Source organism: Ambystoma mexicanum, chromosome 14, assembly GCF_040938575.1.
Source record: "Ambystoma mexicanum isolate Mex_15411 chromosome 14, UKY_AmexF1_1, whole genome shotgun sequence".
Lineage (NCBI taxonomy): Eukaryota > Metazoa > Chordata > Amphibia > Caudata > Ambystomatidae > Ambystoma > Ambystoma mexicanum.
The window spans coordinates 124,842,468-124,869,816 of NC_090940.1; positions in this window are offsets into that span (position 1 = coordinate 124,842,468).

A 27,349-nucleotide genomic window follows, 5' to 3' on the forward strand; every position below is an offset into this window, starting at 1 on the left:
CCATTGCCAAGGATTGACGCCAAATCCGAAGAATTTGCCTTCTTGCTAATTATTGCCACAGCTAACCTGGGGCATGCGCCATTGCCAGGGATTCCCATCAATTGTCCAAAAACATGGCCCATTGCCAAGAAATGCCATCACATTCTGGAAACATGCATATTTGCTAGGAATTGCCATTATCAACCAAGGCACCTGCCACATTGATAAACAATGCAATCAAATATCCATGAAATCTCCCTGATGTCGTGCAGACATTTCCCACAAATGACCATGTAATAGTCTCAATAACAAAGATTGTGAACAATTTCTAAGATATCTACTGCACTGCCAACTATTGCCATAAAATGCCTTGGTACGTGATGCCCCTGTTTGCAAGTAATGTCATCAACTGACAACAGGAATATCCCAGTGCCAAGTATTGATATTCAGTACCCAGTTACTTGTCCCCATTGCCAAGAATTTCTAACCCCTGCCCAGACACTTGCCCTGCTACCAAGGATTGACATCAAAATGCCCATGTACCCACCCCCGTACCCACCCCGCTGCCAACTATTGCTATCTAATGCCAGGTACTTAACACATTGCTAAGGAATGCCATCGTGAGAACAGGAACAGGTCCCATTGGCAGGTATTGACATCAGCTGGCATAATTTTTTGCCAGGCATTTGTCACATTCCCAACTATTGGCATCAGACAGCTCTTTTAGCAGGGATTACCATGAACTGATCTGCTTCTATCCTAATTGCAAAGAATTGCCATGAAATACGTAGGGACTTTCCCGTTTGGCATGTGTTGCCCTCAAACGCTCAGGCAATTGCCTCTTTGATAAGGATTGCTATCAATCAATTGCCAACTAGTGTGTCCCATTGCCAATGATACCAAGAAAAAGTTGGGGCACATGCAGAATTACCGGGAATTGCCATCAACAGTCAGGCACCTGCCACATTGCTAAGGATTGATATGAAGATCCCTCACACTGCCAAGGATTCTTATCAAATGCCGGTAAGATGACTCAGTGGGTTAAACGCTGGTTGATTTCATCTGTGTTTGATCTGCAGGTCACAGGTTCGAATCCCGGCAAAACCAACACAGCCTTTCATCCTTCCGAGGTCACTACATGAGTACCAATTTCGATTGGGTAATGTATGTAACTATGTCCTATGTAAAGGGTTTGCATTAAAGCGCAATATAAAAAACGAATTATAATTATTAAATGCCCAGTTTCTGGCCTCAATGGAAAGATTGTTAACAAATGCCGAACTACTTGCACCATTGTAAAACATTTCCATCAACTGCCCAGGTATTTGCCCCATTGAAATCAAATACTAAGCAAATTGCTTATTGCGAGCGTAAATGGGTGATATGCAGACCTCTTATAGGATCAGTATAGCGTGGCGCAAGGAGCGTCTATCTTATTCAGTCTAGATAGATTGAGGGTGCAGGGGAGAAATTGCAGCTCTGGCACAATTAGCTGCTACTGTATCCTTTGAAACATGTGTATAGGCGCTATACAAATAAACTATCAAAGTATACCAAGAAATTAGTAGTGTCCTAATTGGTGGACATTCCCGTCCAATGCACACCCTTAATACTGAGACAATTCAGTCAAAACTTGTATAAAGCCATGAACAGTTCTAAACATGTAAATACAAGGGATATTCAGTTATTCCTGACAAGTGTCAGTGTTTAGTTGTTAATACAAAAACAAATAGTGATAAACAATAATCACAAACAAAGGGTTGAGCTCTAGGTGTTTCGGGATCTAAGTCCCTTCATCAGGAGCGACACATATCTTACATGTGTGATAGTATATCTTCATACTTCATGTGTCTACAAAAAGTAACTAAAGAGCATGATTTAGTCTGGGGATCATTAACTCAAAGGAGCTTATTAGATACTTTTGTTTATGTATTTATTTAATTAATTTTAACATTTATAAAGTGCACTAAGCCCTAGGGCATCAAGGCACTATATAGAATAGCTCAACTTGTCATAATATCAATCATTAACATTTCTTAACTTGACATAATAACTTCATAATAACTTGACATAATAAGCGCATTAACACTTCACCCTCATAAGTGCTTGAGCACTGGTGCAATAGTCAGTTCTTCATAGAGTTCTACCGTTAAAGGATTTGTGCGTATGCTGAGGACTGAGGCGCCACCTTTTATCCTACGTATATAGAGATTAAACTATGTTTTCTACAGGGTTCATGTGGAAGTTTCTGTTTAGGAACTGACTGGTGTCAGGCCTACCTTTCGATATAGGAAATTTGACACAATGATGCAAATTTAAGAGGTCCCCCAGGGACATTTTAGTAATCTATGGCGAGTCAACTATAAATATCTGTGGATACCAACAGCAAGCATTCTTGGTTAAGTTGCACTACTAAAAAACCTATGCAATGCAATGGAAAAACTTTACTACAGGGATGTTATGGTGACAGGTAAAACCGAAAACCCTCAAAATTCGTCAGTTATGGTAAGGTACGCAACCATCGCGCTATCACTGTGCAATGCAAGGACTAACACCCATGACCTCAAAGATGACATCACAAATGCTACATAGTATAATGATGAATGCTTTATTTTCAGAGTTTCGCATACTGTGAAACATGTAATACGTTGCTAATACCCCCTCACTTACTACAGATTTGTACTACTACACACAAACCATAAAGAGACCACAATGCTCACAAATATGCCCATATACCGGGAAAGTAAAGTAAGCAAAAAAGCAGCAGTATTACCAGAAAGTGTTCATAGCCTAACTGATTATCTTCAAGCACACAAATGATTGCTGTGTTTGAGGTCTGCTTCTTCCCCTATGTACATGTATTAGATGATGTGACAGAACCCTTAGGGAAAGAGTGTAAGGACATGTGAGAAGGGTAAGGTCTACAAACATAGTACCTTTTGAATGTTCACTTCCTGCCTGTCAGTGAAGAAAACCACCTGCCCTACATATCTCAGTGAAGAAAAAAAGAGGGAGCCAGACATGTGATGGCATCAATGATTTCATCAATGACATTTGTGATGTCATCTTGGAGGTCATGGGTCTTAGTCCTTGCAGTGCACAGTGGTAGCGCGAGTTATGGTTGCGTACCTTACCATAACTGGTGAATTTCTGGGGTTTTCCGGTTTTACCTGTAATCATAACGTCCCTGTAGCAACGTTTTTCTGTTGAATTTCATAGGTTTTTTAGTAGTGCACCTCAACCATAATGTCCCTTTAACCACAAGCACATTGCACAATGCCTTAGCCTCCACAGTGCCAATGCCATAGCTGCCATTATGAAAAGAGCTGGATGTGGCACGTCTAATCCTAAAAGTACCACGGAAACGTGGAGTTACCAGGCTAGGAACAGGAGGGGGAGGGGACCTTGGGGTTTTGGGAGGGGATGTAAAACAGGGTAGAGGAGTGTGTCTTTAGTACTGGCCCTCATTACGACCCAGGCGGTAAGTATTCAACATTACCGGCATGGCGTAATTAACGTTTACGCCCTGGTCCGATGCCGTAAAGTCCGGAACATTCCGACCCATCACGCATGAGCATTACGCCATGCCGGTCATGTAAACTATGCCATGCCGTAAAAGACCCCAAAAGGGCCCCTACCGGCATCGTACGCCGCGCAAGGTGCACTACCGCCATCCATCACAGCGGAGACTGTAATTAGCGGTCACCGTAATTTGCGGACCCGGAAGTAGCGTCATCGCGGAGGGAAAGAGCACGGCAGCCATCTTTAAAAAACACAATCCATTGGCATCCTCCCCAAACAGTCTACATCCGACCCTGAGACCTGTCAAAACCCATTACCCACCCATTTCCCACTACAAAATGCCAAAAGTTGTCAAAAAAGCCTGCGATCGGCAGCGGCAGGACCGCTTCACTCGGGAGGAACTCACTATGCTGGCGGAGACCCTCCAGGAGAATGCAGCGGTGGTCTTCTCCACACAAATGACCAGGCCGGCAATTGCCAAGAAGAAGGCCATATGGGCCCTGGTGGCACAGCGGGTCAGTGCGGTGGGAACCGTACCCCGCAACGCACAGTAGTGTCGAAAGCGGTGGGACGACCTGAGGCTCTGCGTCAGGAGCATCCTCTCCGCAAACCGCAACCTGGGCCTGGCAACCGGGGGAGGATCAGATTCCCTAATTAAACTCTAGCCATGGGAGGAAATCTGTGCCTCCACAATCGGCATGGAGAGCATAGAAGGGGTAGGAGGGATGGAGAGAGGAGCACCGACATCAGGCGATGCAGGTAGGTGCCTCAAATCAAGCCATGCAATAGTCACTGAAGTCCATTCATGTGTAGCAACCCAATGTTGCCCTAAAGTGTAAATGCAACACATCAGCAGGAGACTGCGCACAGCCACATCCAACCTCCACCCTGTACACATGTAGTATGCACACCCTAACTGCAGGCACCCACATACTTCCATGCTAAAGCCACGCAAAAAGGAGACAACCTGCATGCCCCTGCCTCAAATGTGCTGCATCTAGTAACCAAAATGATGTCAGTCATCGCGATTCCAATGTCCGCAGACCCATCAATAACACTCTCCCTCCTTTGCTCCACCACAGGCTCCAATTCCAACCCCGAGGATGAGGACACCCCTGCCACAACACCAGCCAAGAGGGCCAAGACCACTGTACCAACACCCTCCACCTCAGCTGTATTGACCAAGACACCGCAGCAGCGAAATCCGTTGACAGTACACAGGACGGGCCACTGACAGGCACCCCAGCAGGCAGCATGGCAGCAGCAGCAGCACCACACATCCCCACAATGTTCGCCACAGAAGACACAGGTTCTGCAGGAAGCAGTACCATAGGCGAAACTGCTGCCATTGCAGCATGCTCTGAAAGTGACACAGAGGAGCCCGATGTCGGACCCCCCACTGACCACCATCATTCCCCCTGTCTGTCCCAGAGTAGCCCCCATGAGGATACCACACAGGGGCATTCAGAAGATGAGGACTGGCCATCCACCCCATGCCCTGTCGAAAATCAGCAGGAGGGGAGCAGCCCCTTCGTAACACCATCTGCAATAGGCATGGGCCAGCAGAGCCAACATTCCCTGGAGGAGATAATCACGCGCCAGCAACAACTCTCCTCCCTTCTGAATGAGCATGCTGCAGAATGTGGGGGGGGGCAAGGGCAGCTATGAAACAATGTACAGAGACCCTGAGGGCAGCAATGGAGCGGAGCACTGAGACCCTGAGGGCTGAAATGGAGCGGAGCACAGAGACCCTGAGGGCTGAAATGCAGTCCTCCTCAAAGGACATGTGTGCGGAACTTGCCGCCGTGCGGCGCGTGCTCTCAGAGCTAGCCAACTCCATTCGGGACATGTGTGCACATGAGCAGGCAGGGACCTCCTCCGCTGCCAGTTCCACCCAAAGCAGCCCCATCCGCCGATCGGGAAGGAACCTGCGCAGCACAGGCAGGGGTGCCCCAGGGGCCGGGAGAGGGGGCTTGCAATAGCGGCTGCCCACCGTTATCATGCAACATTAGCCACTTAGTCACAGGGTGTGTTTTGGGGAGTCCAGGGGGGAGGGGGGAGGGGGGAGTGGGTGTGTTGGGGTGTTCATGGGGGAGGGGGGAGTGGGTGTGTTGGGTTGTTCAGGGGGGAGGGGGGAGGGGGGAGTGGGTGTGTCACAACAATTCACATTTAAAATACACATTTTCCTTTTGCACAAATCAAATGTGTGGACATTATTCATTGCGTATGTGTGCTTTATTGCTGTACAGTCCACAGTGTGCATGTCCCCGACACACACAGTGCCCCAGGTGCCGTCTCCATGTCACACACACCAGCCGTGTGTGCTAGAAGCATTGGTTGATGATATTTTGACGCATTTCACGCCCCTCCTGTTCATCATCTCCTCCATGAGGTGCGGCCCCATCTGCACCCTCCTCATCCTCATCGTCAGGTGGTTGCAGTTCTCCATCAGGGGGCAGGGGCACATTTCGTCTGACGCACATATTGTGTAGCATGACACATGCCATGACGATCTTTGCCACCTTCTCATGGCGGTACAGGAGTGCCCCACCAGACCTGCTGAGGCAGCGAAACCGTGCCTTCAATAGGCCGAATGCCTGCTCAATGACCACACGGGTACGTGTATGTGCACGGTTGAAGTCCTCCTCGTGCTGGTTCTGTGGGTTCCGGACTGGTGTAAGGAGCCACCTCTTCAGGGGATAGCCTGCATCACCTGTATGTGGGCGAGAATGTATGTGTCAGTCATGACGTCTAATTCGAAACATGATGTGCCACCATGGCTTGCATCCAACTGTTACTTTGGACCACTTCTAAATGCACTAATTGATTCACACTATGCGACCGGTATATGCTCATGGCTCTCATGGCCTGTTTTGCATGCCATCAACCAATGTATGCAGGGGGGTTAAGTGCCTTGTGAGTGCCCATCCACTGTGTTCGTTCATGCCGTTTGTTTTGGTGGCCTGGCACGTGTCCTGTGATGTCAATGCTCACATCATTGCAACATTGGTGTCGGCCTCATCATGACCCCAATGAGCAATACTGATGTTTGTAGGGGCATTTTGGGGGCCCTGCTGTCTGTGTGATGGTGTGTTGATGTTTCTGTCCGTCATGTGCCTCCTTCGTGCGCAGTTATGGGGGACAGGCCTTTCAGTTGATGGTGTTTGGTGATGTGCATGTAGGTACATTTTGTTGTAGTCAATGTGGTTTGAATTGGTACAATGCACTTGCAGATGGTTGTGTCATGGTTGGGACACAACCTCATTCACATGGTAGGGCTGCATACATCAGGCATTGGGTTTACTGGTGTTGGGTGAAGTTTGTGTTGCTTTAGGGTATGATCTGGCTCCTTTGTCTCTGCTACTCACAGCCAGGTGGAGTGAGCATCAATACCCCCCCTTTCAGCCATGTGGAGTATGCATCATTCCCCCCCCCTTTCAGCCAGGTGGAGTATGCATTGGTACATCGTTCACCTACCCACTTCACATTTCCATGGTCATGACATTAGCCTCACCGAGTAGCCAGGATCTTGGACCTGCATGTCGCACCATGTAGCGTGGTATTGTGGAGTTCCTCAGGACCATTGAATCATGGGTTGCTCCGGGGAATCGGGCACAACAATGTGTGATGATCCTGTTGGAGTCACAGACCATTTGCACGTTGATTGAGTGAAATAGTTTACGGTTGCGGTACGGTACCTCCATGGCATGTGGAACCACCAATTCCACATGGGTGCAGTCGATGGCACCAATGCAACCAGGTATGCCGGCTAGTGCATGGAAACCCACTTTGGTGTTTGCAATCTCCTGGGCAGTCCGTGGTAATGAGATATGGTCGTCTGTGTGCTTGAGGAGGGCATCGAGCACTTGGATCAGTGTACGTGAAAATAATGGTTGTGAAATGCCATGCAAGTGCCCCACTGTGTGCTGTTAGGTGCCTGTGGCCAGGAAGTGGAGTACAGACACTACCTTCAGTAGGGGTGGGATGGCGGTTGGTGTTTCTATCATGCTGACGATGTCGTTGTGTGTCATGTCTATGATGGCAGTGATGGTGTCCCGGTCCAAACGGTACAAGGTGTGGATCTGCTCAGCAGTGAGGTTGAATGGACTGGCTCTGATGCGTGGGATTGGGGGCTGCCTGTGTGGTGGCACTTGCTGTGCTGGTGGGGCTTGCTGGCCCTGCCTTGCCCTCCTTCTCCTCCTGCGTCTCCTCTGTGCTGCCTGTTGTCGTTGTTGTTGTTGTTGTAGCACTTGCATTGCTATCAGGTCCTCCAGCCCCAACATTGCTAGTCCTATTGGTATCATTGTGGAGTGTGACTGGGTGTGGGAAGGGGTGGGGTGTGCTCTTTTTGTACTTCCTGAGTCTGTATTGCCTCCACCTGTGCTGATTCTGTGCACCTGTGGCAGCTGGGTTCACTTTACATGGCCATTTACGGTTGGTTCGCGATGGCGTAATTAGCACCATGGTGGTAAGGTACTTAACGGGCTTTGTGATGGCGTTAGGTGCATGTCCGCTTGGGTCGTGATCCGCTTAGCTTTGCGCCATGCCGGTATTTACGGCGTGGCAGGTCGCATGCACGCGACCTTGGTGCAGTTAGCGGGAGCGTTAACTACGATGCCGCTAATGGCATCGTAGTTAACGGTCACGGGTCATGATCGGACTTAGCGGAAAACGATGCCGGTAATCATTTACCGGCATCGTTTTTCGCTTACCGCCAGGGTCGTGATGAAAAGACTTATTTTTTCTTTTATTTTATTTTTTTGTCGTGTTTCTCTTATGTACGTGCAGGCGCATACATTTTTTTGTGTTTTCTCTCTTTCGCTGACTGCCTGTTTGCTTCTCCTCTTGACATTTCTATCGACTGAAGGTCAACGCTTGTCTTACTTTTCTACAGGATTCTCTGCAACGCTTCGTGCAAAGTGGCAAACAAAACAGCATTGCCAATGGAGGTGAAAAAAATGCCATTTCCTTGGAACCACTGGAAATCTTGCTGGTTATTAATGCTTTCATAGGCGGTGCAGAACATCCCAGTACTGCACATAAAGTCACACATGCTTCTGTTTATCCAACACCTCTGGCTGTGGGCAAATTACACCGGCATGGTCCCATGCGCCTCTTGGTGTTATCTATGAGAAAATCACCTTGGCAGTGGGAAACATCTGCATCACTGCTGTCATCAACTTCTTTAGGTGAGCGAACAAATGTGAGCACGACATGTACCCCAAATGTAGTGCTCCAAAATGCACGACCACCACATCAACAGTACCGACAGAGGCCAGACATGTGCAAAGGAGATCCATGCGTCCGAAACCCCACTCATAGACTGTGCCCTAAAAAGCCTCCACTCCTTCCAACTGAAAGTTAGCAGCAAAGCCTCTTTCCATGGCGTACATGTGCAGATCTTGCACAAAGGTATCACCCACGATTAGCACTCTGCATCTCGCCATCTCTGCCAACGTCACTGCATTGAGTTTTGGGTGAATATTGTACCGCCAATTCCTGTGAACCACACCCTCCACACCTGATTGGATAATCCCCCGAGTTCCATTTGCAAGGTCACCATGCTCAGAAGGGCAGATTGTACCATGTGCCTCTTCCCAGCTACAGCGAGGGCCGCACCCCAGAAAACCAGACACAGTCCTTCTTCCGTTTCCACTATTATATTTGACACATTCCCTCATTATATAGTATGAAATAGGCACATTCACAGTACAGGTGCACTTAGTGATGCTTACGAGTTCTGCTCATGGCGCAATGTGTTAAGACACTTCTTCAAGCAAGTGCCCTGTACAGGGCAACCCATAGCAAAAGAAATATTAAGAAATTGGTCCCTAATGTACAACGTATTCACTGACCTACACCATGTGCTAGTGAACGCATATTACCTCCCTTTGCTTTTTCCACCAAGCGTAAAATGTTTTCAGCAACCACTGTTCAAAGGTCACCATCCACACCCTTCACACCTGATTGGATAATCCCCACAGTTCCATTTGCAAAGCTACCATGTTTAGAAGGGCAGAATGTACCATCTGCCTCTTCCCAGCTACAATGAGGGACGCAGCCCAGAAAAGCAGACACAGTCCTTCTTCCATTTCCACTTTTACATTTGCAACACTCCCTCATTAGGTAGAATGAAAAAGGCACCCAAGGATGTAGCAATCGCATGCAAGACCACAGCATTGAACACTGTAATTTCTATACAGCACTCCAGACGTACCGTTACACACTCACAATACAAATGTACTTAGTGATGCTGATGAGTTTTTCTCATGGTGCAATGTGTTAAGACACTTCTTCAAGCAAGTGTCCTGTACAGGGCAACCAATAGCAAAAGGAAATATTTAGAAATCGGTCCCTAATGTACAACGTGTTGCCTGACCTACAACATGTGCTAGTGAATGCATATTATCTCCCTTTGCTTTTTCCACCAAGTGCAAAATGTTCTCGACACCCACTCTTCAAAGGTCACCATCCACACCCTCCACACCTGATTGGATAATCCACACAGTTCCATTTGCAAGGCCACCATGCTCAGAAGGACAGATTATACCACATGACTCTTCCCAGCTACAGTGAGGGCCGCACCCCAGAAAAGCAGACACAGTCCTTCTTCCGTTTCCACTATTATATTTGACACATTCCCCATTATATAGTATGAAATAGGCACATTCACAGTACAGGTGCACTTAGTGATGCTGACGAGTTCTTCTCATGGCGCAATGTGTTAAGACACTTCTTCAAGCAAGTGTCCTGTACAGGGCAACCCATAGCAAACGGAAATATTAAGAAATTAGTCCCTAATGTACAACGCATTCACTGACCTACACTGTGTGCTAGTGAACGCATATTACCTCCCTTTGCTTTTTCCACCAAGTGTAAAATGTTCTCGACAACCACTCTTCAAAGGTCACCATCCACACCCTCCACAACTGATTAGATAATCGCCACAGTTCCATTTGCAAGGCCACCATGCTCAGAAGGACAGATTGTACCACATGACTCTTCCCAGCTACAGCGAGGGCCGCACCCCAGAAAAGCAGACACAGTCCTTCTTCCGTTTCCACTATTACATTTGCAACACTCCCTCATTAGATAGTATGAAATAGGCACACAAGCATGTAGCTATCATATGCAAGACCACTGCATTGAACACTTTCATTTCTGTTCTGCACTCAAGACGTACCGTTACACACCCACAATACACGGGTACTTAGTGATGCTGACAAGTTCTTCTCATGGCACAATGTATTAAGACACTTCTTCAAGCAAGCATCCAGTACAGGGCAACCCATAGCAAACAGAAATATTAAGAAATTGGTCCCTAATGTACAACGTGTTCACTGACCTACAACGTGTGCTAGTAAACGCATATTACCTCCCTTTGCTTTTTCCACCAAGTGTAAAATGTTCTCGACAACCACTCTTCAAAGGTCACCATCCTCAGAGAGATGCATAGTTAACCCTGTATGGCAGCTTTATGTGGTGCTGGGTGTGCCCAAGGCCTACTTTCTTGGGTGCATGGCCAATGGCATACGGCCTTTGGCCATGTACCCAAAAGTGTACGCCTTGGCCAGACCCCGCACAACACCAGGAATGGGAACATTTGCCGCATGCCGCAATCCACAATTGTACCATACGATGGGTGGTATAAGGGGCAACCCATACCAAAGGCAAATGGCGACATGTGGCTACCTACTGTGCAATACGCACAATAATGTACACCATATGGTACTGTATGCATATCAGTTTCCTTGTGCTCTTCTACCACGTTTACAATTTCATGTCCCACCATTCTTTAAACGCCACCTCCTTCGGAGACATGCTTACTTTAAACGCATGCCTGCATTATGGTGCTGTGGCTACCGTGCAGGCCTAGTCTCTTCAGTGCCTGGCCTATGGCCTTTCGCCATGCACCCACCAGTGTAGGTCTTGCCCACACCCAGCGGAACATAACATAGTCATGCAGGTGAACAAGTGGCCAGGTACATACCATGCAACCATACCACTTCTAAGCAGCCAGTACTTCACCACTGCACCCAGTGGACACACTACATGACGGGTCACTCCATGAGGTCCAGGCATGCAGTAGACCAATCCCCACACCCATGGGACCAACATTGTACACATTGCTGTGACATCAGTGACCACGGAAACATGTCGCAACACCAGCTACGGTGCTGTAATGAAAACTGCCTGCAGTCCCCACACAAAGTAGTCGCCTGTGGAGGCAGCCGCAAATTGCCACAATACACACGGATACTACAGACACACGACTGTCTACTTCCACCTACTGACAAATATCACATGAACCACTGTCCTCCAATACACCATGGCAGCGTTTCCCAAAACCTTTGAAGCACAGCACGCTTCCCTCCAGCCAACAACCGCGTCAAATGTTCACTGACATCACTTACCACAGGCCAATGAGACTTCGGTCCAAGGAGTGAACAGATATCACTATTTCTTTGGAATGTACATTTCAGTTCTTTGCAAAAGTACTGGTTGGATTTCCACCAAACACACAAAGCATGCTTTCTGACTCAAGCCCCCGCTCCTGCCGAAAATTTGGTGAAAATCCATCCAGCCGTTCGGACTGTAGCCGTGCGCAAGGTTTTTGCCCATTCAGTCTATGGAAAAAAAGTTATTCGGGGACCCCCTATAACTTTTCCCCCTACACGAAACCTCACCCAACTTGGTGAAAAAAATTGGAGCCGGCCATATACCTCCTTTGCAAAGTTTGGTGAGGATTCCTCCAGGGGGAGTGAAGTTATAAGCTGCCTAAAAAGTGCTTTTACTATGAGTTTAGCAACTTAACCATAACTACACGGCCGCTACCGTGGGCCGTGTAATATATATGCTTATGTCGAATATTGAAAGTATATCCAGTATTTCACGATCATCAGTGGATCTACCCACTGAACATTATGATCTCAGTTAGATGAGGAAGTGAGGGTTATTGTTGAAGATTGCCATCACATGCTTAGGAATATGATCCATGCCAACGGCTGCTAATAATCACCCAGGTACCTGCCCAAATGTTAAGCATAACAAGCAACAGTCTAATGGCATCTCCTGTTGCCAAGGATCGGCATGAATTCCCTGGGCACATGTTCTATCACGCTATAACAAGCTCAGGAACCTACCACACTACCAAGAATTCCAAACAATATGAACAGGAACGTGCCATAGTGTCCAGGGTTTCTATGAACAGCCCTTGTACTGGCCCCACTGCCAACGATTGCACCCAGCTGCCCAGTTAATTGGCTCACTGGCAAGAATTGTCAACAACTCCCAAGGATTTCTATGAATGACCTAAGCAATTGCCATACTGCAAATGATGGCTTTTAGCTCCCAATTAATTTGCCTCTGTGGCAATGACTGCCAATAACTGGCCAGGTAACTGCTCTGTTACAATGGCTTGACATTATATGCAGGGCACACACCCATTGCCAAGCTGAAAATTCCAACATGGAAAGTTGTGTTGGGATTCCCCTGCTTTCCAGAATATCATAAGGTTTTGATCATGCATCTCTGGAAGTATTGGGTAATTCAATCTCGCCCTGAAATCCCAATGTGACTGGTTATGGAAATAATAATAGTATGTTAAAATCAGAACATACTGGCTTTTTTGGAAGAAGTACCAAACATGTTTCCTCCTCCCTAAGATCAATCTTAACACTTGCACAGCATTCTTTACTACAAAGGGCCATCCTAGCATCAACTACAATCTTTTACCACACTTGCCGCTGTGAGTCCCAGATCAGAATCAATAACAAAATGCTACTTTTAGATTCTTGGACCCCAATACCAGATGGCTATTCCATCTACAGAAAAGACAGACTCCTAGCCAAAGGAAGAGGTGTGGCGTTCATCGCCAAAACGCATATGGCCAACAGAAAACTGCCCAACCAAACTCTCAAGTCCGACAAACTGCTCTTGATCAAACTATCACTTTACAACACTGCCTGACTAACTATTCACATCATCTATTGGCCACAAGGTCCCCTACTCACAGTCAATGAAGACATCGCTCTTCTTCTCACTCTTCTTCTCTCCAACAACACCAAACTCTCCTCTAGAATCATCCTAATGGGCTACATCAACCAAGGCCTCAATGACGCCGCAGAAGATAAAGCCCAGGTGTTAACCAACACAATAGAATCTCTTGGATTCACCCAGAGCATCACCAGTCCTACACACGACAAAGGTTGCACATTAGACTGGCTGGCAGATATGAATGGTAAGACCAACATCATCTCTAATACCCCATGCCCCTGGACAGATCACAACTTCATCACCTTCTCCGTCACCAAATTTACACCAACCAACAGCACACTACAATTGGCCTCAGCCGCGCCGTCAAGAAATACCTGCAACATCACACCTAAGAACATGCTCCCACTGGTGCTTCCCATTGTGGACCATCAACACTCAGTCTGTGAACCCAACCTAATGGTATAGCTCTACGACCAAATGCCCCTACGAGCCATAGATAAGGTAGCTCCACCGAGCACATGCAAACCTAAACCAATAGCTCACCTGAACTCCTGGTACACCCCCAACCTCAAAGCTCTATGCTCCACCAAAAGAACGGCAGAGACCTTGTGGAAAACAACGCCATCAAATGCCAACAAAACCCAATAAATGTCCTCAGCCAAAACCTATGAACAAGCCATCCTCCAAGCCAAAGGCAACTCTTACAATGAGCGAATAATTATAGCTAAAACGGGCACCAAGAAATTATCTGCCATTTTACGGGAACTCGAATCCCCAAACAGCCCTCCAGACAGCTGTTTCAAAGACATCACCTGGTGCACGAATATGTAAAAAGTATTACTGGATAAAATCCTCCTACTCCAAAATAAAATTGCCTCAAAATAAACTAAACTACTTTCACCAGATACTCCTTGTAGCACCTGTCTACACCAACCACTCAACCAATTTGAATTCAGACCTGTCTCTATACCAGAAGTTACCAAATTCATTGATGGCCGAAGCCATGGACATGCCAAGGAGACATATGCCATGCGCCCTTCATTAAAGACTGTGTAGCAGAACTCGCCCCCTTCATCACATCGCTCATCAACAACTCGTTTGCACTTGGTACCGTCCTCAAAAACCTAAAAGATGCCTGGGTCCTCCCACTCTTTAAAAAAACACACTGGACCCTAACATACCTACGAATTACCAACCCATCACTACTGTACCTTTCCTCCTCAAAATTCTAGACAGAGCAGCATATCTTCAAATACAGAAATATCTCAAACTAAACAACCTCCTCGGCCTATGGCAATTGGGTTTCTGGCCAGGATACAAACTGAATCAGTGCTACTAGACTTAAAAATTCAAATGGACGAGATCATCCACAATGGGAATTTAGCCATCCTCCTCCAGCATGATCTCTCTGCTGCGTTCGACCTAGTGAACCACAACATTCTATGCCAACTCCTTTCATCAGCAGTCCACTTCTCCACAAAAGCTATAGCATGGATTGAATCTTTCTTATCCAACCGCGCTATGACGGTCTTTTCGAACTCAGCTGCTGCCATCCCAGCATCAGTCCTGTGAGGAGTGCTTCAAGGCTCTTGCAGCTTACAAACACTTTACAACATCTTTAGAAAGACCCTGTTTGAGCACTTGGATGCCCAAGGCGTCTCCTACACCAACTATGCGGACAATACCAACTATATGGACGATACCCATATCCTCTTCCCTATCTCTGGGAATTACAAGACTGACAAAACCTATCAAATCATCCAATCCTGGATGGTGCAACATGATCTCAGCCTAAATGATGAGAAAACAGAGCTGCTCCTAGTTGGGGCCCAAACTCATCTAAAGAAACTGGATGATGAATACAAATCCTTCACCGTAGACAGGAACACCATCCATGTCATGAAGGAAGTAAAAACCCTAGGTGTCTACTTAGACTCCTCTCTCCCGTTAACAAGACAGGTTAAAACAACCGCCTCTGCGGCAGCCTACACTGCCAAACTCATTGACACCTGCAGACCATTCCTAACTCCGGAAAGCTGCATCACACTAGCCAGAGCACTTATCCTGTCAAGACTAGATTACTGTACTGACTTATTTGCTGGTTCCACTGTGGGCAACATCAATAAATTACAAGTCAATATGAAAAATGCAGCTGCTTGGAATAGCCCACAAAAGGAGTACATAACATCAGCCAGACATAATGCCCATTTGCTGCTGCTGCGAGAGCACATCATTTTCAAAATTCTCTCCATTTTGCACAAATGTCTAGCAAACATTGCACCCAAATACCTTTCCAACAAATTCAAAACCCCAATACAACAGACCCACCCAGTCCACCCAATCACACCTCCTGGCCATACTGAAATACAAACGTGAGAAAAAGCAGGAGGCCGTAGCTTTCCAGTCATGGCTGCTAAACACTGGAATGCCCTCTCTCTGGCCCTAACATCAGATGCCTCCTACTAGTCCTTCCGCAAGAACCTCAAATCATGGCTCTTCACGCAAGACCCTTAGTTCACAAGGCCAGCACGCTTCCCCTTAACACGCATTATGGCTTATCTCACTTAGGGTAGGGGCGCCATCTGCCCCATTCAGGCTCCGATACCTACCGTCTGCATATACTATACTTATGTCTGTAATGTAACCAGCGCCCATATGCCCTTGGGTTCAGAACGCTTTACAAATGTCAAAATAAATAAATAATTAAATAAGCCTCCTCAGAGTTTGAGGCCGCCATCTTTCTCCCCTCTGTCTCAGATAAGTGCTCCCTGGGCTCTTGCTTGCCGATCGCCCACCACCCAACCCCCCTTTTCACATGTTTAGCCCCCCCGTTCCCCAATTACCTGCTGCTACCATGTCCCTCGTCTGCGTCGGGAACAGTAGTGTTGCTAGCGCTTGCCCGACGCGCAAATGGCCACCATGGAAAGGGTGAAGGTACTACGTGTAGTTCCCTTCTTCCAGATCCATGGTGGCCATCTTTTTTGTAGTTTTTTTTAAGTTGAGAAACGACAAACACGTAGTTTCTCGACTTTAAAAAAACACTATTAGTACAACATGCCTTGAGAACTACATTTCCCTGCGAGTGTGGGGTATTTATTTACATTTTTGGCACGTTTTCTCTGGCGCATTTGGGCTGGTCTGCACTGGTCCATGTTCTACACGGTAAAGAGGTGCAAGGCTCCCTGCCCATTTCTTCTTTCTCGTATCCAAGGTAATGTCAGGCAATTGCAGGAATTTTCCACCCAGGGCAGATGTAAACCTTTCCTTCAATTGGCGAAAGGCTTATTTCTGTTCTTGATTAAAGGCAAATACTACCCCCTTCTTTAGAAGAGCTGTGATGGGTTGGACCAGCATGGAGAAAAAATGTGGGATGAATTGTCTGTAAAAATGTGCTAACCCAAGGAACCTCTGTATGTCCTTAATGTTTTGTGGTTCCTTCCAGTTGAGTACTGCCTGGATCTTGCTGGGGTCCATCTGTAGTCCCTCTTTAGAGAGGATGAAACCCAGGTAGGATATGGACTCAGCTTCAAACGAACACTTTTCGGGTTTCACTAGGAGTTGGTTTATCTGGAGCCTATGTAATACTTCTCGAACTTGTCTACGATGTTCTTGTAGGGTGCGAGAGAAGTTCAGGATGTCATCCAAATATACCACTACAGACATAAATAGTAGATTTGAAAATATCTTGTCCATAAACCTTTAAAAAACGGCCAGGGCGTTGACCAGCCCAAACGGCATCACCCTATATTCAAAAAGCCCTAAGGGTATTCTAAAAGCCGTCTTCCACTCATCGCCCTTGCGAATCCTCAAGAGATGGTAGGCTCCTCGGAGGTCCAGTTTGGTGAAAATTCTTGATCCTTGTACTGCCTCTAATATGTCTCTGATCAAGGGTATGGGATACCTGTCCTTAATGGTTATCTGATTGAGACCTCAGTAGTCGATACAGGGCCTCAATTTAGAGGAATCCTTACTGGGGATGAAAAATAAGTATGCACCACATGAGGATCTAGATTCACGAATAAGCCCGTTCTGCAAGTTGGCATTTAGGTACTCACTCAATGCCTTCCTTTCGGGCAAAGATAAAGGGTACATGCAACCATAAGGCACTGGGGCTTCTGGGATCAAGTCGATGGCACAATCTTCTTCCCGGTGCGGTGGTAAACATCTGGGCAATATGTCTTCGAACACCTTTGTGTAGTCCTGATACTGAACGGGAACTGAGGAGACTGTGTTCTTCTTACTGGGTATCAATGATTCCTCCCCCTGATTCCTACAACAGGATTCTTCCATACAGTGAGTCTGGCAGTAGGAAGAGTTGAAGCTTACTCTGTTGGACACCCAATCAATGAGAGGGTTGTGTTTTCCCAACCATGGAATGCCAATAACCATTGGGAAGTGTGCAGCTCTAATGAAGTCGAATACTACGAGTTCCTGATTTCTTCCCAATTGCATCCGTAAGGGAATGGATTCCTTAGTAATAGGACCAGAAGAAAGAGGATGGCCATCCACTCCTTCAACAGGAATTGGCCTTGGTTTAAGTCTCTCTGGGATTTGTTGTTCTCGAGCCCGTTCAACATCAAGGAAGTTGCCTGCAGCTCCGCAATCTAACATCGCCTATTGGTTCAGATTCCGACACCACAATTGGATCTTGAACACTATGAGATGATTGTCTTCCTCCTCATCTATTGATCTTGTAACATAGCAAGGGCTACTGGCAGTTCCCCCGACACTTCCCTTGCATAAGTTTGTGGGCTGGAATTTTCCTTCCGTCGAGGCGGGATTTCTGGCCAGTTTCAAAGGAGATGCTTAGATGAGCCACAATACATGCACAGTCCCAAATCTCTGCGTCTCTTTCAACCCTCTGGTGTCAGTGGACCACGGGTGGTACCTATCTGCATAGGTTCTTCATTAACCGGTACTTCTTTGGGAGGAGGATGGGTGAAGCCTGAAGGAAGAACTGGTCTGGGCCTTCTCTTCTCTTGGCATTTCTCTAATAATCGGAACTCGATCTGTAGTGCCAAAGTCATGAGATCTTGGAACGAAGTTGGTCTAGCCACCCTAGCCAACTTGTCCTTTAAATCTTTGTGTAATCCCCTTCTAAAGATAGTTTGTTTGGCCGAATCTGGCCAGTCCGCCTTGGCAGCCAGTCTCAAAAATCGAGAAATGTAGGTTTGGACATCTGTAGTACCCTGTCTGACATCCAAAATGGCTTCAAACGAGGTGTACAACACCTCTGGGCGATAAAGCCGCTCCTTTAATAGTCCCGTAAAGCAGTCAAAATCATTCAAAGATGGATCATTGCTAGTCACCAGTGGAGTGGCCCAAGCTAGTGCATTTCCCATAAAGTTCGCAATGATGAAACCCACTCTGAATCTGGCCGTGTCATAAGTGTGTGGTCGGAAGGCAAAATGAACTTGACAGGCGTCTAGGAAGTCCTTCAATCCTCCTGGATGGCCATCATATTTTCCATAGGACAGGGCCATAGGTGGGAGATCTCCTCTGTCATCTCTGTGCAATACTTCTAATGGACCTCACACTAAAAACAACCGGGAAAACTTCTTAGGAGTTCCCAACATAAAGACACAGACAGCAATTAGTAAACTAGCCCCTGACACCCTCAAACTCTCCTTGCTTAATACAAGGTCCTTACCCAAACATTCCCTGGAAATAAACAACTATATCCTAGAGAATGTGATTGATATCGTATGCCTCACTGAAACATGCTTGCAAGAGAGCAGTGGCTCTAGTATTGAGCTATCGACTACAGAAGGATATAAAATGCTACACAAGAAACATTTAAAAGGAAAGGGCGGACAGAGTTGCTATTATTAACAGAAAGGGAATAGGAATTTTTGAATCACAAATTGAATGCTCAGGGTGTGAAGCCCTTTGTGCTAAAATAACACCGACAGCAAACTGTTCCATTACTTTTTGTCTATTTTATAGACCTCCCATTGATATGCCTACATTTAATGGAGACCTCTTATCCATTCTTAATGCCTCAAATCGCCCTAATAACGCAACTATATTATTAGGCAATTTAAACTGTTGGCAGGGAGACACCAAGGACAAAGAAGCCGTAGAGTTGGAAGAATATCTCATTAATTCAGGAATTACCATTCAAAACGATAAACCAACACACATTGGTGGCCACATACTTGATTGGGTGGCAACTTGTAATATTGAAATCTGAAATCTTTCCACATGTGTCTGGTCCTACCATAGCAAAATAGAATATACCATTGTACTGCCCTTACACAAGGAGTTGTCTCGTGGACCACCTAAGAAAATCTCAAACCGAAACTACAATAAAATCAAGGCAGGGATTTTGGAAACATGTGTGCAAACCATCATGATAGAATCCTCAGAATCAGACTCCCCAGATATATTAGCGGAAAGGTACAAACTCTGAATATCCCAACTGGTAGAAGAGGTTGCGCCAATTAAAACAAGGATAATTAGAGACCGCCCACACCAGCAAAAATGGTTTATGGAATATTTAAAAACACTCAAACAGGACAAAAGGAAAGCAGAGCGAGCTGTGTGTGTTTTAAACTTCCTGGCATTATTTACAACTTTCCAAAGACTAGAATGCAGCGTTTGCCTACGGCTTCTGGTCATTGTGAGAAACCTGAAGGTGTCTCACCTGCTAGTCCACAGTGATCTGTCATCCAGGTGGCCAGGACACGGCCATCACTTTTTAATCTAGTCCCTGGGGGTGGACCAGTGTGGGAGGATCACCTGGGTGAGGGGTCTTCGGGGAGTGGGACACCGAACTGTATAGATCTTTGGAGAGGCCTGGTGCTCTTACCCAAGACATTAATCCCCACAAGGAAGACTGCGAGAATGTACAGAAGGCTTTTTAAAAAAAGTCCTTTTAGCCCGTGAAAAAATTCACTATGCACAAGGGGTCACAAAGAAATCCTTAAAACCAGAAAGAGAGACCTGTAAAAAGGAAGATAGTACCATACCAAAAGTTTAACTTTCAAAAGATAACTACGGGGGTTACCTTGTTCATGCTTGCTAATATCAGACCCACCACATGCATCAGGGACACCCCTCCTTCGAAAACCATTCTCAAGCATAATAATATCTTTGCGCCATTTTACACATGCTTTATAAATGCTTATTTTGCACATAACAGTGTGTCAACTTCCCTCAGTGAAGTGGTGGCTACTCCCATTGTCAAAAAACCTGGGCTTAGTGAGAAGGATCCCTTAAGCCTACGCCCAATAACAAGCACCCCTTTCCTTTTAAAGATACTAGATAAAACGGCACTAAACAACTGCAGACCCAATTTGAATCTACTTCAGCGTTTCACCATAAACAATCTGGGCCAGCTTGTATTACTGGATCTCTCGGCGGCGTTTGATCTTCTTGATCACGCCAGACTATCGCAAACCTTAGCAAAAGTTGGAAACTAACACTCAATGACATCTACTAGGTCATCCAGGAGTGGATGCCACAAAACTGGATGTGCTTAAACAGTTCTAAGACTGAGTTTATGGTCTTCTGATTTAGCCAGTCTAGGAAGAAACTTGACCCATCCTACACAAGCTTTACGATCGACTCCTGCGACATAAAAGTGGTTGAAAGGGTAAAAACAATGGGTACCATTTTTGAAGCCTGTTTAAATGCAGATGCTCATGTCAAATATGTAACTAAAAATGCACATTACCATCTAAAAATGTTACGACAGATCAATTCTTTAGTATCTTGCAGAAATTGCGAGACCTTCGTCCGGGCCATAATTATAACCCGCTTTGATTACTGCAACGCCTTATTGAATGGTGCAGGCAAAGAGAACATCCAAAAGTTGCAGATAATCCAGAACGATGCGGTTAGAATAATTTTCAATGCAACAAAAAGAGAGCACATCACACAGTATCGCAAGAAACTTCACTGGCTACCGATATAGAAAATAATTCAATTCAAGACACTGACCCTTACGCATAAATGTGTGCATGTAGAGGCCCCACTATATCTGAAGCAAACAGTAAGAACATGTTCACCAAGCAGTTCCCTGCGCTCTGATGTTTTACACCCTCTGGTCATACCACAGATCAAAAGAGCTAGATGATCTGGCAGATCCTTCCCCTCTTCTGCTGCAAAAAACAGGAATAAACTCTCCATACTAATGCGAACAGAAGCAAACTATGAGCTATGAGGTCTTCAGGAAAATCCTGAAAACAGCCCTGTTTGAGTAAACAAGCCATTAAATTTTAAAGGTCTATATGTTGTAAGTTTTGCGCCCTGGTGCCTGTGGGCTATGGTGCAGTATAAATAAATAAATAAAATAAATAAATAAATAATACTAATAGCAATATAACCTTCACGGGGGGCATTACCAGGGCAGGTAATGCCCCGGGTCACTTAGAAGCGCGAGCGTAGTCTAATGTCCCTCCGCTTGGGATATATATCTTTTAGGTACCGATCTATGAAACACGAACCACTCTGCAGTTGTGGCTTCAGTGAAATCATACATGAACTCTTTCGAGACTATACACGGTACTGCGTTAATAAATTATAAAATGCGTCTATTGACATTTAAAGCTTTGGCAAACAGAACTGGAAATATCCAACAAAGGATGTATTGGACCCCCAAAAACACTCTTTGTTGCTCTCCAAACAGAGCAGGCATTGGTGATGTGGTTGCACTGATGTCGATTATGAAAAAATTATAATACATTGTGCCGAAATCAATCAGTGTAGAGGTGTACGGAGCTACAAAGAAGATACATGCTAGCATTCACCATCGGCACTTTTATTTTGACATGTAAAATCATAATCTTCAACAATTGTCTCGAGATTGATCATCAGTTGAGAATATGACTGGAGAAGGACCTAACACTGGTAAGAAGAGTCCTACTCCGACATCAAAAACACCTTTTACTGCCAAGTAGAAACTAGGTTAGTGAAGATGTATCTTGATTCACAGGTAGAAAGAGCGTCCTTTAGGTAACGTGAAAATGGAGAAGATTTTACAAAAGTCTGGAAATAGCTTTTGTACATATTTGAGTGGTGCACTTTCTGTTATAGCGTGCAGTTACTGCTGCTTGACTTGTTATTCTATCATAGGCTTGCTCATAGGCTTGCTCTATTAAAACACATGTGAAATTCTTATAGCATTGCCAGTCTAATACCTGCTCCTAACCTTTTTTCTGTTTTATCACAATACATTACATTGTACACTGTTGTATTTGTTGTTGTATAAGATGATCTCGAAACAAAACAAAGAAATCAATCCTTGGTGCTGGGTTCTTCCATACAGTATATGCTGCTGAAATTATAACTTTAAAACAGTTTCTTGATGCAAATATAAGACTCTGTAATCATGCAATTGTTCATGAATTCTTCAATATGTCAGATCCAAAACTAGTGTGGTAATGGAGAGACAAGATAGTGTCCAATGCATTTCTGACTGGTCAGACTCTTTATCAGAAAAAGCGTCTGTCTTGAAAGCATAGAGCACAACTACCAAAATTGGTCTCACAGTCAAGAACAAATAATGCCGTCCGCATGGTTTATTATGTTTACTAGATATATTTACTACATTCCATATTATTTAAGCAGCAACGTAGTCTTTTAATTTGCTCAATTTATTTTCACAAAGGAAAGGTTTTTATAATCTGGCCCCAGGTATATTGCGAGGCAACAGAAAAACACTATAAGCATCATTACGAGTTTGGCGGTAATTCAGCAAATATACCACCAAACTTGATTACTGTTACCACTACTTGGTCCTGTGGTGTTACCATGGAATTACAAGTGGTGTTAACTCCCCATTTTTGGAGTCCATTTGTGGATGCAAAGTGGAGGACTTGCCTCCAGCAACAAGCTGGAGGTCAATCTAACACTTTTCCTACAAATATCGGCAGATTTACTGCACAGTAATTCCGTCACTGGTAAATCTGACAAAAATCATAATTACTGTTAATAATTAATTGGAATTACTGCCACTTTTTTGCAACACTGTCTCACTTGTGATTAGGCCCTATGAGTGACACAACATTACAGGAAGTGTCACAAGATGTTTGAGGGAGAGCACACAAAATCAGAGATAATTATACTAGACTTCCTCTGAGGCATTAGAATACTACATAAGGGGACAAATTTGAATGTTTGCATGAGGCAATGCTTAATTCCAGAAGGTTACAGGTGATTTTTGCCAGGAAAATATAATCACAAGAAGTTATATCATATTTTCTGTGAAGCAATATGAGTTTTGCACAAAACAACACAAAATCATGGAGAGTAATAGCTGCATTTTGATTCAGAGAACACAATATCACAGAGAGTGATTACACACTTTATGTGGGGACATATGATTTTTCTGGTGGGAACACAACTCCAGAGTAACACTTGACGTTTGTCGGAGGTAACAGAAAACCTCAATGAGTAGAATGTATTTTTATTTATTTATTTGCATTTGTATTGCACACTTACAGCCCAGGGGCGTCGAGGCGCTGTTACATGAAGTGTGTAAGACATTTTGATTAAGTGGTTACAGATGACTAAGGTGGTCTCTTGGGTACAGATGCAATAAAAGGAGGTGACTTTATACGTGACAGGTGAGCAATCAATCATTATCACAGCAGTTATAATAGAGCATATAACAATTAGACAAACAATTAGACAAAAAGCATGGTTTTGATTGCTTTGCAGAATGCTTGGTGGGACTCGATCAATGATTTATTTTTAGGAAGCAACACAAAACATAGACTGCCAGGTGATGTATGTATTAGAGTAGACACAATTACACTGAGTGATATATATAATAACATAATACATGATTATTGTGACATAAATACAAAATACTCCAGTCTGGGTCCAAAGAATGCAGACTATGTGCCTCACCGGGCGAGCTCGAAAATCTAAGACACCTACTGCTGCACTGTGAAGCACTGAAACTGGAGAGGTTGGTCTACTTGTCAGCCCTCGGGATGGACACTCGATCTGGGAAGAAAATATCTGGTGGAACAGACTACTGTCTGGAGAAAAGGCCAACTGGACCAACACTACAGCAAAACCTTTTGACATTGCCTTCAAAATAATCAACTCCAAGGTCGAACACGGGACCTGTTGACTGCTAAATGTACAAAAAAAGTGATTATACACAATAAAAAAAAAATACAAAATATGAGATTAACATATTTTTTGTGGGAGAAAATTTGCTATCACAGAGAGAGATTGAATATTTCATGTTAAGCAACGAAATATCACTGAATGTGACATGATTTTTGAAGATGGCAAAAAAAAACTCAAGAGATAGATATATGAGAATTGCAGGACGAAATACGAATTCACGTAGGTCCTTATAAGATTTTTATATGAGAGAAAAGAAAATCAGAATGGTGTGAGTTTAGTGAGACATCATATTTATTTTTATTTATTTATTTGTGTTTGGTTTGTTAAACACCTTTGCCAATAGGACACGAATAATCTCAACATACATACAATGAATTATTTAGCAATAACAGATTTACACAAATTACAAAAATAAAATTCATATATAAGTGACATTGTAGGCTAGTAAAACACAAATTAAACATCTTAAAACATACTTATATAACTTCAGGATTTTGCAAAAAAAAATGTTTTTAAATCATTCTTTATGCGTTGATGTTTCCCATAATTTGATAAATGATGCAACTGCTACTCCTTCAGCTGTCGAAGTTGGGTAAATCATTTGTTTCCACAATTCTATCAGGTCATGGTTATGACCTACAGTGATTAGATTTTTTGAAATAAATCATCATTTCAAAATGTAATGTGGGACAGTCCATGAACAATTGTTTAGCATTTTCTATAACCTCCTTATCATTGCAATGTCTGCAGGCCGTTTCAGCGACATCAATGAGGCCCCTCCTTAATATGATCTCCTTTGTGTAGAGTAAATTCCATCAAAGGTATAGAATCATGGAGCGTTGGTGTCTATTAGGAAAGATCACAAGGTAAGGTATTTGCTATTCAAATAAGTACCCGACCAGATCACAAACTCTAGCACCCCACAGAACTGACTTATATTTGTGATTATTCGTTGTCCCGTCTTCTGTCCGTACATGTTCTGTCTTACTGGAACGCGCTCTGATGCCTGCGGGCTTTGGCACTATACAAACAAAATAAATAAATAAGGAGCTACCAGGCCTCTATGCTTATATTCGCAGGACAGGTGGAATAGTGAAGCGAAGTCATGCAGGGCATCAATCATCTTTATCTAATCAAGTTCATATAGTGTGGTTTTCACCTTATCCGGAGTCGCTTTCAGGGAGTCTATATCCATTGAGAGCTCAGATAGGATTAGGTCGCATTGAGATTTCAAATTGCCTAAGAATCCCTCCAAGGGTGCCTCAAACTGTCGCTCACAGGTTTCTCTGGCTGTGAGAAATAAGGTGTCATGGTCAGCAGTAGGTATTTTATGATATAAGAGAAGGGCCTGCCATTGAACTTGAACTTTAATTGAGGCAAGACCTCATTGATATCTCATCGCAGTTACGGGCACCACATTGGGCACCCACAAAATGTCTCTCCAGATTTTTCCCTCAATTAAGTCAAGCCAAGATTGAGCTTTTTTTGGCCAGAGCTCCAATCCATAGATGAGCTTCGGAATAACCCTCCCCTCATAGAATTGGAGGGTTGCCTTGAGACATCATATAAAAGTATCATTGTGTGATTCCCAAATTTCTGTGAGGATACAGAATAATACAAAGAATGACAAAAAACTAATTTGAGTGATATCTTTTTTGTGGGAGGAAACACATCAAAGAGAGTGATACATGATTTGGTGTTAGAGTGCACACAATCACATAAATCACACAATCACATAAAGAAGAACCTCATATTTTCTTCTGTGGACATAAAATCACTCAAAGCAAACAATTTTCTGAGAAGAAAGCAAAAACGCAGAGAGTGGCAGATATAAGGATGCACACAAATAATAGAGACTGACGTGATCTTTACACAAAAGAAATATATAATCATAGGAGAGATCACAAAATCAGAAATAATGTCATGGTTTTAATAAGCCAGAACAAAAAATGATACATAGCAACTCATAATTTCGGTGGTATTGAACACAACATCAGTCAGCGAGTGACATAATTCTTGTGGGAGAGGACACACAACAAGGAGTATGATATACATTTCAGTGAGGTAATAGAAAATAATTGAGACTGACACCTGAATTTAGCCAGATAAAACAGAAACCAAAAGAGATGGGCACATGATTGCTGCAGTACTGAGCACAAAATAAGAGAGTGACCTAGGATATTTGAAGAAGAGAATATGAAATGAAAGAGTGGAATATTATTTGTATGGGAAGCAATACAAAATCATAAAGTGTATTGTGATTTTAACAGGATGTGGCATATGATATTTGCTGCTGAGAACACAACCCCATAGAGAGTGATATCAGATTGTATTTGAAGTAGCAGAAAACCACTTTGAGGTAAATGTGATGTTTGCAGGAGGCAACACAAAACTGCAAAGAATGACACGCAATTTTTTCCAAAGAAAACAAAAAAGTGCAGAGTGTCAATTTGTTTCATAAAAGGCAACATCAAATCACACAATGACATGTAAATGTTGTTTTGATAGACCACAAAGTCGCAGGGAGTGGCCCAGATTGTGAGGCAAGAGAATAATCTCTGTGAGTGCAACATGAGTGAGACATGACTTTTACATGTGTAACACAATACCATGAATTGGGCACATTATTTATGAAGGGGAGAACACAAAATCACAAAAACTGGCAAATACATTTCTCAGGTGGGCACACACAATCATACAATATTTTTGCAGGAAGGCACACAAATGTAAAGCAATTGACAAATTAATTTGAGGGAAGCAACAC